The following is an 11,992-nucleotide window of genomic DNA, read 5'->3' on the forward strand; positions in this document are numbered from 1 at the left end:
GGGGGACCAGAGGTGGTATTAACAATGACCATGGGGGATTTGGTAAGTGCACTGGAGAAATTCTTCCCTTTTGAAGGGGTTGCTGCAGATTGCATCTTGTTAAGGGAATGGATGGAATGAAACCCAGATGGTAGAAGGGGAGGTGTGACTGTGTTGCATTTTGGAACAGCATTATGTGATGGATTTGACAACAAAAAATGAAGAAAGTGAATCTGTCCTGGAGCTATATTATGGACAGAATGGTAACATAATTCTCAACTGCCCAGATTTTCATAGAATGTTCAAATTTTTACCTCATAGTGTTTGGTTTGTTCCTCGCAAAATTGGTGGTTTTCTGGCAAATCACTGAAGATTGAAGTCACTAAATAATGACATACATTTGAATTCCAGAATTTATATTTGTCAGAAAATGCATGCTAACACAAATCCTGTTATTCTAACAACTTTTTGAGTTTATAAGAGCAGTATTTAAAATATGTCCCTATTTTTGGGCCTTCGTCCCCTCATTATTTTAGGCTTTGTCCAGATTTCTTGTGCTAAGAAGTTGAGAGGTATGAATGAAAAACAATCTCGTCTCCACCTGAAGTAGTGCCTGTTGAAACTGAAATATTGCTAACAGTTAAGCAGGTGGATGGTATCAGTGAAACAGTATCACAATATGATGTTTCTGTTTCATGGACGGTTCCAGTAAATACAAAAGCAACATGTAATTTACAGCATCCAAGGGTAAGGCAGTCAGTAAACCCCATGTATATGAATGCAGCAAGGTACCCTGACTCCAGGTTATGAAATGAACACTTAAAATTAATGAGAAATGTTCTCTGTGGTTGTCAGTTAATGTAGAATACTAAGGATATGAGCTGTTAAAACAAGGCTATGGGATGTTAACAAGCTGTTCTCTCTGGTGCAGGGTTTGATTCCTTCTGTCTCCATTTGCCTTCTGTGTGATCTTGAGAATGAAACTACTCTGGGTCAATTGGGAAAGTAGGCTAGGCTCCTAAGTGGTGCCCTAGATCACATGGTTATTAATTACCTACGGACCTATACAGCCCCCAGGTGTTTGTTTTGAGTGGATGTGTTTAAACCACTTGGTGATCCTGCAATTCAAATCAGAATGGAGCCTTGTTTGATGTTTGCTGTGAGATAGAAGCTACTTTGTAATAAAAAATACATTAATGGAACTTACGGGACTTGCCACTACTGCTCCACGGAAACATTGTGGGTTGTAATAATTTCAAATAAAGAAGTGGACAGTTATAGTTTGCTGAAATCAGCAAAGCTCTTAAGAAACTATTTTCTTTAACTGTGTAATGATGTGTCTTCTGTAGATAAAGTGCAAGACCTAGATGTCTTTTGGACAAATGGATGGCTAGTTTTTTGTGAAATTTCTCTAACAGGAATGTTTTGTGCCATAAGCCAAAAGTGACAATGTCAAAAGGGCTAAAAAGGACATTATATCAATCAAATGAAGAACTGCAATTTTTGTAAGGACATGAGGCATTTAATTAGGAATTGTATAAAAGGAAGATGTGAGGTGTGTGGATAAAGAGGTCAAATAATTAGGGCATTACAGGATGTACTGCCCAGAAGTGGATGACTGTATTGCTGAGAGACAAATTGAAATAATTGATACTAATATAAATGAAACTGTTTATTTATTTATTTACATTTGTTTACCGGTTAGTGTACGACTGGGCTAGAGACCTGTTTTTCAGTGGAGACCGGGGAAAAAAAGCTCCAAGACAAGTATAAGACAAAAACATAGTGATGGTAACAAGATAAGCAATTACATACATGATAGTGGAAAACTATATTTTCAATGAGCATAGAAAATATAAAAAGATAAGCAAGTTACATACATGATAGTGGAAAAATACATTTTCAGTGAGCATACCATAGAAAATATAGTTACAAGACAATAATATTGTTTATTTTTTTTAAGTACAGGTAGGAATGCAATATAAAGTTTTGTTTGTCTTTTCGGCTTTTCCTGGTAAGGGGTCGCCACAGTGGAACTCCGGCCCACTAATGATTGGCAGTAGATTTTTATGGTGCCGAGTTGCCAGCCCGATGCCCAACCTTCAGCGAAGGCACGCCCATTCACGCATATCTTTCGGAGGCCACTTGACTGCGGGGAGGACATGCAGACTCCACACAGAAGACACTCCCCGCACACTAGCTGAGAATCGAACGTAAGAACCTCTTGCTGTGAGGCAACAACGCAACCGCTGTGAATGCAATATAAAGTAATGTTAAAAATGATGTAAATAGGGAGGAACAGATGTTAGAAAAAATGAACTAGGTAATATGGGCAATATGAAACTATTCATTTACAAAATTATAGTACTGAAGAAGAGAGAGGAGGGGAGGATGAGTTATACCCCCAAAATAAGTTTTTTGTTCTACATAGTGATAAAGCGGAAGATGCAGCAGTTATTGAAATATATAAAAGCACGTGTTATTTGTTACTGGGAAAAGATGAAGTTGAAAATGTTAAAACATGCTAAAATAAAAGCAAAAGTGATAACAGATTTGTGTCTGTTAATCTTGAATGGAATTAACTTTAGGAGTTTTTAAAAAAAATTTCCAGTATTACCTTAAAAAAACAGAGAGTAGATATATGTTTTTTATAGAATGTCAGCCTGAGTCAGAAAAATTAAAAGGAATAATTTTTTGGAGTTTTGAGGATAACTTGGTTCTGCGGGATAAAGGAATAATGTGGTGTGGTTGTGTTAATCAGGAAAGGTTTGGAATTAGTTATTAAAATAATTTAATAGTTGTACCAGGCAGCATTTTGATATGCATGTTGTCTGTTAGATTAATTTTAGTATATGCCCAAGTGAAAGATATGTTCCATATAGAAATGTTGGATATTTTGGAAAATATGTATTACTGATCTTTATTTTTGTTGTGCAGACATTCAGAGAAGAGAGAGAAAAGGTGAAGAAGTTAAATGACATTAATAAATACATCTGTAAAGGCGGTTTAAAATGAGTACAACAGAAACAAGACACTTGTAGAAGGAGAAGTAATAACCAAGACAAATAGTGGACAGAGAGGAGAAGGTGTAGAGTGGAGTAAGGAGGTGGGTTTTGAGATCACCCGCTAGGGTTTGCTAAATATGGAAAAAAGGTGAGCATGGAAACAGGAAAAGAGATACATGGGACAGATTATGACTTTGTTGAAGGAGAAAGAGGTCAGAGGTTATTTTGACAGACAATGGCAATATTATATATGAATGAGATAGATGTATGATTTTGTGGGTAATGAAGGGTGGTGTAAACGTGTAAGCTGAAAAAAAATAAAAAATATTATTTTCTACAGAAAAGAAATTTAAGGAACGCAGATGGAGTTAAAACTAGAGGAGATGTTAAAAGTTGCAACATTTGATAAGAGAGGGCACTTCAGAGTATTTTACGAAAGAATGAGACATTTGTAAAGGAAACAAAAACAAAAGAATGAAAGCTCGGTTAAAGAACCGATTTATACAGTAAAAGAGAAAACAAAAAAGAAGTACATCCTCTGTTAGACAGGAAGTTGTAAAAATCTCTGTTTTATATGGATATTTTAAATGGTGGAGAAGGAAGTTACTGCACCCAGGAAGCAAAAACAAGGAAAGTAGGAGATTATTTACAAGAATTATATAAGAAAAATGAGAGGTGGAATGTTAAAAGAAGTAAAGATATATATTAAGGAGAGTGAAGTTACAAGAAGGGTGAAGGTTAGACAGAATTACATTTCCTTTCTATAAGTCTTACAAAATAAACCACAGATGGAGAGACAAGAAAGAAGAGAGGCTGATTTAAGCGTAATTACATTTTTTTGGAAGGGAAAAAACAGAAAGACATTCAAATCAAGAAGCCATTGGTATTAGCTAGATTATAGAATACTAACAGAAGTGCTTCAGTTAAGGGTTGAGTAAGGTAATAGGGAAGGTAGTAGAGTCAGAAGTTTCTGGTATTGTGAAAGGAAACTGTATGAGAATTATCATTCATGTTGAGAGAAGTGACTCAGGTCATTCATTTAAAGGAAACGGGAAGTTAGTTGTGAAGGATGTGTAACAAGCTTTAATGATTTTTTTATGAGAAAAACATTGTACAGGTTACAGTTCTTGATGTAGCTTTCTTGTGTAAGCGAAGGACATATATAGAAATAACTAGATATAGCCATGTGTGAAGGTCTATTTTGCAAAACAAAATAAGTTAAAAATGGGGTTAGACAAGGATGTGCTATAAGTCCATTATTTTCTTTGGTGAGTGTCGCTTTCATGTTAAAACATGAATAAATGAATCTTCGTGGGTTCTGTTCAAACAGCTTTATCATATACAAACACATTACTGCTGTTGACTATAGACTGTAACTTAAGTACCTTATATACAATAAATGACTATGATCATGGACGCTCACTCACTAGGGGGTTATATGTGTGCACGTACAACCTCGCATGCTTCTTAAACATACAAGCACACACACTTTACACTCTGATCTACAGTGGGGTAATGAATTCAGCAATAGTGGGGTTTATATAGCAATAGTGGGGTTTATATATATATAGTGGGGTTTATATAGGAAGCAAAGGTCAGGGTATGGGAACTAGGCTTGAGATATGTTATTCCAGTTATATATTCTTATGCAGATGATATTGTGTGTATAGTGAAGGATATAAGCTGCATTACATATGTTATAGCTATTTTTGGGGATTTGTTAGGAAAAGTGGGTTTGTAATTAAACAAGCATAAATATAAGAGTTGGGAGAAAATTCAAAAATACATAAAGTAAAATTATTTTAATAAAAGAAATTTGAGGGACTCATTTTGAGAATTGGGAAGTCATGTTAGAAAATCTAAAGGATATCACTGCATAAGTGAAGTAAATAATAAATAAGTGAAAAGGTTATGTTATATCTTTTAGGAAAGGTACACTTAGTCAGGAGAAATGAGTAAGTTTATTTGTTTAACACAATTTGTTTCCTTTACTGAAACAGTTGGAAGTAAAAGTTATGGAGATTTTTTTTGCTTATCAGTGGACAATGGCCACACAGTTTACTCAGCGTATCTGGGTCGGACCAAGACCTTCAACACTATACTCCACATTGGTGTTGTAAACAAGCTAAAAGAAATACGGTTAGACCCTTATGTGGTATGATAGGTTGTAAACTAGCTGAAGGACAGAACTCACATGATTAAGGCAGCAGGTGTCAATTCAAAAAGTAATCAGTGGAGTACCTCATGGTTCAGTATTTGGATCCCTCCCTTTTTGGTATGTACTCTTCCAACCCACTTACCCCAAGCCATGACCTATGGCTAGTCAAATTTGCTGACAACTGCAAACTGGGTGTTATCATCCACTACAATCCTGATATAGAATAGCTTCAGCAAGAAATAGTCCTTAGAAACCAATGATGTACATAGAAAGGGCCCAAACTTAATGCATAAAAAGTTCAGCATTGTCTCCTTTGGGACACACCCCTATTGTATACCTTTCAACATAACCAGTACCCCCACTTTACACAGACAGGGTAGTCAGGGAACTCAGCACCAGGATTGACAGTTAACTCACCTTTGACCACTGTATTGTAACAGAAGCTAGGCGATCCTTTTGTCTAGGACAACTGATTTCCAAATGATTCTTTTCTAGGTCAAAGGATGTTCTTATCCCTCTGTATTCTAGCCTGATTAGACAACTTATTGACTGCAATGCCCCTTTAAGCATGTACCTAGCCAGACATGTCATGCATCTAGAAGGAATCCAAAGGTTCCTAAAAAAAAAGAAAGAAAAAAAAACATTATTGGCCTAAAACCCCTTAGATACCAAGGTGTATTACAAGCCCTATTCCTAGACTCTGTTTCTTAGAAACTCATGCATGGATATCTATGTCTGGCATTTTGTGCCATCAGAAGACACCATTGTAATGGATCTCTTGTACCTACACAGTGCAAATAGTTACACAAACATCTAGACTGTTGTGATTCAGTACCAAGATATAAGTAAAACATGTTTGAGGGATAGATTAATTACCTAATGGTTGTTGCCCCATTCCAGGAACAAATTCCACCTGCATGCTAAACAGAGTAATACATTTGCTGTCTCCTTTAAGATTAACCTTGATGTTCGGATGGGTATCTACTAGTGCATCCTTGGTCTGACATGTTTTACCCTCCTGCAAATGGAGTATATATATTGAGAATGTTATTTGTCAAGACACATATGATTTGCTGTCAGTGGTGTAATAACTAGCATACTCCTCTTTGGTGCAGAAGGCTGTGGTTTCTATTCCCACATCAGGTAGAGTGATTCCTGACGCTGCAGTGCAGCATAAGGGGGTGCTGCACTGCTGAGTGTGCCATCCTTCAGATGAGATGTTAAACTGAGGCCTCATCTGCTTGAGTTGATGATAGCTCAGGTGGGTGTAAAAGGTCCCATGGCACCCATCAAAAAGAGGAGGGGTCTTTATTTATATAAAAAATACAGAATATTTACATATTTACATATTTGCAAATATACAATTTTCCATTTCCTTCTTTTATGATTATGCATTCATACTTCATTAAACCAAGTTTTTATCCTTATTACACCCCCACTCCATTTTCCATAACCACCACCTGATTTTTCTAAATATTGCTGCCAAAATCTATTTTCTATTAAACATAATTTCATTTATCCTTTCATTCTGTATAACCCATACAACATAAAACAAGTTTTAGCTACTCTTTTAACATATTCTTTACTTCTATTCATATAATACCCATATTTAATCATATTCATAAAATATTTATCTTATCCACTTCTTTTATATCTTCAAAGAAATTTTCTTTACATAACTTTTCCCATACTTTCACTACTCTTTTACAGGGTCTATATTATATTAGCGAAAATCCCTTTAAGCGAATGCGAAAACACCGATACGTATTGCGCGAACAGCGATTATGCCGAATGTACTAAACCGTGGAATTCAAAAAGTTGAAGTGTCATGGTTGGCCCATCTGCGGTATAGCTCCGTAAGGTAAGTGTGCGATAGTTATGGACCTTAGGGTTAGAGTGCGGGTAAAGGTAAGTGCATAGTTAGGTAATGTATGTAAGGTTTAGTGTAGGGTTAGAATTAGGGTTTTGTTAAATGTATGTGTGTGGATTATTTATTTTGTTTTATCTCTGTAGGGTAGGTGTGCAATAGTTACGGACCTTAGGCTTAGGGTGCGGGTTAAGGTAAGCGCATAGATAGTAATGTATGTAAGGTTTAGTGTAGAGTTAGAAGTAGGGTTTTGGTGCTTTACTTTAGGGTTAGAAGTAGGGTTTTGGTTAGTGTATATATGCGGTTTATTTATTCTGTTTGGGTAGGCAGTATGTAGTGGGAGTTGGAGTTGGCCGACTATGGAGATTTGACTTTTTGTATTTCGTGGTTTAGTACATTCGGCATATTCTCAGTTTGCGCAATACGTGTCGGTGTTTTCGCATTCGCTTAAAAGGATTTTCGCTATTATAATATAGACCCTCTTTTTCATTTCAAAAATACATGTTCAGTAGTTTCCTCTTCCCCACGATATATACATATTCGTTCACTTTTCTTTTTATAGGGTGTGTTTCCTTTGGCAGGTAATGTATCTATTACCAGTCTTCAGTAAAAAAAATCTTGACATTCTGGTTTCTTGTTACGCCATTTATTTCTTATTTTTATAACTTTAATTTTTCCTTTTGTTAGATTTCCTATGGATTAACATAATAATATTGAATCATTCTATTCTTATCCCATACTTTTCTCTCCATTTTTATTTCAATATTTATTTTCTACATTAATATTTTTTTCTTGACAACATTTCATCTTTTATTTTAAATATAACATTCTCTTTCTCTTTTGCTTCTTTTTACCATACTGCAAAATTTATCATACTTATATTTAAGCATTTTTACAACTAATCCTTCATATTTTTAATTTATCTATTGAACAATTTATATAAATTTAGTGAAGCAGCATATACCACTGGGTTAATTAACCCTAAACATCCTTCCACTTTATTTACATACAAAGCTCTTTTTTTACTGGATTCAGTCTATAACCCATATAAATGAAAAACATGATCTGCAATCATTCTTTTTCAAATATTGTTGGCAATATTTCCAAATTGTTTACTTAACACAGAAATTTAATTTATTTTAAAATGCAATCCCCCATCTTAACCACTTCATCTTATCCTTTACTTTTTTCTTTGTTTAAAGTTATCCCTATTGTTTCTAAACGCTCATTTAGAATTTAGACAAAATATTACTTCTTTTATCCAAGTCTTATTTTCTGAAATTACTATAATATTATCTGTGTAAGTTAACAAAGCAGGAATTCTTAACCCTTCAGGCCTTACATACTCAGCTGCCTTCATTTTATAATTTATTTCACATACAATCGGATTTGTAACTAAAGCAAAAAGTATACAACTCGTTGGATATCCCTGTATTGCACCCTTCCTCATATGCACCTCTTTACATAACCAACCATTTACTAGAATTGTTACAAAATAATTGCAACAGATGGACATAGGTAATTTCCTACTTTTTTCTTATATATTGTATTCTTCATTATCGCTCATAAAATTTAATGTCCTATTTATCAAATGCCTTATTGATATACCCTATCATTTGTTTTGCTTCTTCTCTGCTATTTATAATATCATCTAAAATCTCTCTCACTATCATTAGTAATTCTTGATACCCTTCCCCTTTATACTATATATACTGTTGTCCATAGCACTTCCCATCTTAATTTCAAATATATTCTTTATTATTTTCATAAAGCTCCTACAGTCATTATTATTTAGTACTGTTGGTTTCCAGTTTTTAATTAACTTTTATCTTCTTTTGCCCAAATAAATTTAAGTATTTCACTACATAATTCTTTGTACATGAAACCTTCATTTAGCGATCCATTCAAAATCTTTAAAAATATTGTTTTTGCTATGCCATTACATTTTTATACATTTCATATCCTATTCCATTGGGTCTTGCAGCAGAATAGATATTCAATTGTCTTAGCACTTTGCCTAACTCGTATAAAGAAATCTTTTCAAATTTTTTTTATTTTCTTGCTCTGATTTTTTTTTTTTGCTTCCCATATTATTTTCAATTTCTTCTTTTTTCTTTAAACATTTCTTGTACATAGTCTACTACAATATTCATAATTCGTTCCTGATTTCCTTCTATTTCTCCTTTTACATTTTTCATTTCTGTCATTATACTATCTTCCTTTACTAATCTGCTTTATGCCAATACTTTTCCTTTTCCTTGAAATAAATATCTTTGCTTGAATAACTCCTTAATTTTCTCTTGATTCTATATAATTCTTTTTCTTCATCAAAATACCTTCTATCATTTTCTAAATCTTCCAATGAATCTTTATATGCTCTCCTATACTTTTCTTTGTCTACTTTTCTCATATCATACTGCCATTATAAAAAAAATACATTTTTTATATTTTATCTGAAAAGTCATCCGCCATCCATACCAATTTTTATAACATGCTGTCATAGTAATATGATCTTTCCATAACTGTATTAATCTCTTTCCTTTTTCATCCCATGTTTTTGCATTTAAACTTTTTATTCCTTTACCTATTTTATATATTCCTTATTTTCCTTTATCTCTAACCATATTGGCATGATCAGGAAAATAAATCTTTCAATTATCTCCCATTCTCCTATAGTTAACCCTTTTGATACTATGAAGCCATCTATTTCAGTTCTATAAATGCACCTTCTGTAGGTCCATAAATTTTGATCCCAAAGCATTAATTTGCCACATCTCATAAATTCTAACATTTTTCTTACATAATTTCCTTTCTTTTTATGTTGCCTCTCAAATCACAATTGAAATCTCCTGTCACTAAAATATTCATATCTATCACCACATACTCTAGAATCTGATCAAATAAACTTCCCCTTTCTTTACAGGTAACATAAGCATATGATGCTATAATTATATATACTTGTTCTTTCCATTTTTAAATCCAGAAAAGTTAATCTTCCCATTCTTACTAAAGTTATATCTGATATTTCCCTGTATTTCTGTGCAATACACCTATTCCAGAACACCAATCATTTCCCAAATTCATTACCTTTCTACTCCATAATTTTTCTATTTTTAATCTTTCTTTACTTATTAAGAATCTTGTATCTTCTAGTAGAATTTATCTACATCACATTTGTTGCAACATTCCAAAACCCCTATCCTTTTCACTATGTTCTTAATACTATTAACATTTACAGAAAGCACTCTAAAATTATTACTTTCTCTTTTCTTAACTTTCTAGAAATTATCATTTTATTTTAGTTTTCATTTATTTCCTTTCTTTTTTCTTTTATATTCATTCCTTTAAACTTTTAGAATAATTTATTTTCTTTTACTACTTCCCAATTTATATTTTCCTCATCACTTATTTCAGAATTCTCCTCTGTTTGGCATTTGACTATTGGCAGTTGACTTAGAGAATTAAGAATCTGTTAACAAGCTGATTCATATGGTTCAGTGGTATGAGGTTTGATTTCTTAAGCTTTCATTTGCTAATTGTGTGACTCTCAGCAAGTCACTTAACCAGACACCTCTCCTAGGCTGAGTCTGAAAAAGGTCCATGGAGATCAACACTCTACCCTGGAAAACAAACACAAACAAATAAATAAATAAATACAATATTTCCTCCTTTTTCCTTTCTTTCTTTGTCTTCTTTATCTATTTTATCTTATACTTCCACCACTTCTAACATTTCTTCTCTTTGTTCTTTTTCTTCACTTTCCTTATTATTAGTTTCAGTTTTAAATCCAACCATAAACGCCCAGTTTTGTTACATTTATAACATTTCAGTTCACATTTTTGCATGAGGACCCAGTTCCTCACAAATATAATGTTTCTTTTTATCACAGGTATTTATCAGATATCCTTATTTTCCAGAAAATAAAGACATGTTTTGGGTTGCCTCCAGTATTTTACCACACCCTTACATCCTTCAACATTTATCATACTTAGAATATGTACAATTTTGTCCTTTTCTATCTTTAACAGAATATTACAGTCCAGTCCATCAGTCCATAAACCCTTTTTATCATAAACCTTTACAATGTCCAGCACTTATTTACATAAGTGTTTCAAATGTCCTTTCAAAGTCTTTATTTCTACTTTTGTTTGAAATTGTACCCATATATTATTTTTATTTCCCTGTTAAATGCTTTTATTACATATAAATTCCAAGGATTACAGTTCTTCTTTTCATGTTCCCCAAGAAAATGTCCCATTGCATAAACAGTCTCAAATATAATGTCACAAAATGTATCTATGTTTATAAGATAAATGTTTTCACCTCCTGTGAATTTACACCCAAAGTAACCATTACGTTGTCCCAAACTTCATGCCACAAATTTGTCCCAGGGGTTCCACCTGTGTCCTTCATTGACAGGGGTGACAGGTGCTGACTGAGGTTTCTTTTTGAAGATAAACTCTTGGCTAGGCTTGTAAGGGCCTCAAGGCCATTAGCCTAGGAGACCCCTATGATTATATGATCCTATGGTCCTGTTCAGTCCTTTTACTTCTTTATTTTGAATTTTCACCACATAGATCCACTTTGCATTCTCTTCTGCATTTTTCTTTTCTGTTACTCCCCATTAAGTTGTCCCAAACTTCATACCTATTCACTTCTTTTTCTTCTTTATGTTGAATTCTCACCACATACTTCTGCTTTGCATTCCTTTCTCCATTTTTCTTTTTTGTTACTCCCCTTGCACCTTCTTTCACCTTTTTAGCATAGGTTTTTCCTTTCCATCTTACCATCGTCCATCAGAATGGACTGTGCTTCTTCTTTCTGTATTTTATCCATAATGTCTCACCAGGAGACATCTCCTTCATTCTCTGTCTTGCTCTGCATCACCCTCTCCTTCAATAAATCATCTCACAGCCCCACCCAAACTGGAGAGTTGTAAGAATACAAGATTCACTTGCCAATTCTTTTTGTCAGCTTCAGAAA

The sequence above is a fragment of the Protopterus annectens genome, chromosome 13.part0, assembly GCF_019279795.1.
Source record: "Protopterus annectens isolate FY-2018-M chromosome 13.part0, PAN1.0, whole genome shotgun sequence".
In the NCBI taxonomy this organism is placed as follows: domain Eukaryota; kingdom Metazoa; phylum Chordata; order Ceratodontiformes; family Protopteridae; genus Protopterus; species Protopterus annectens.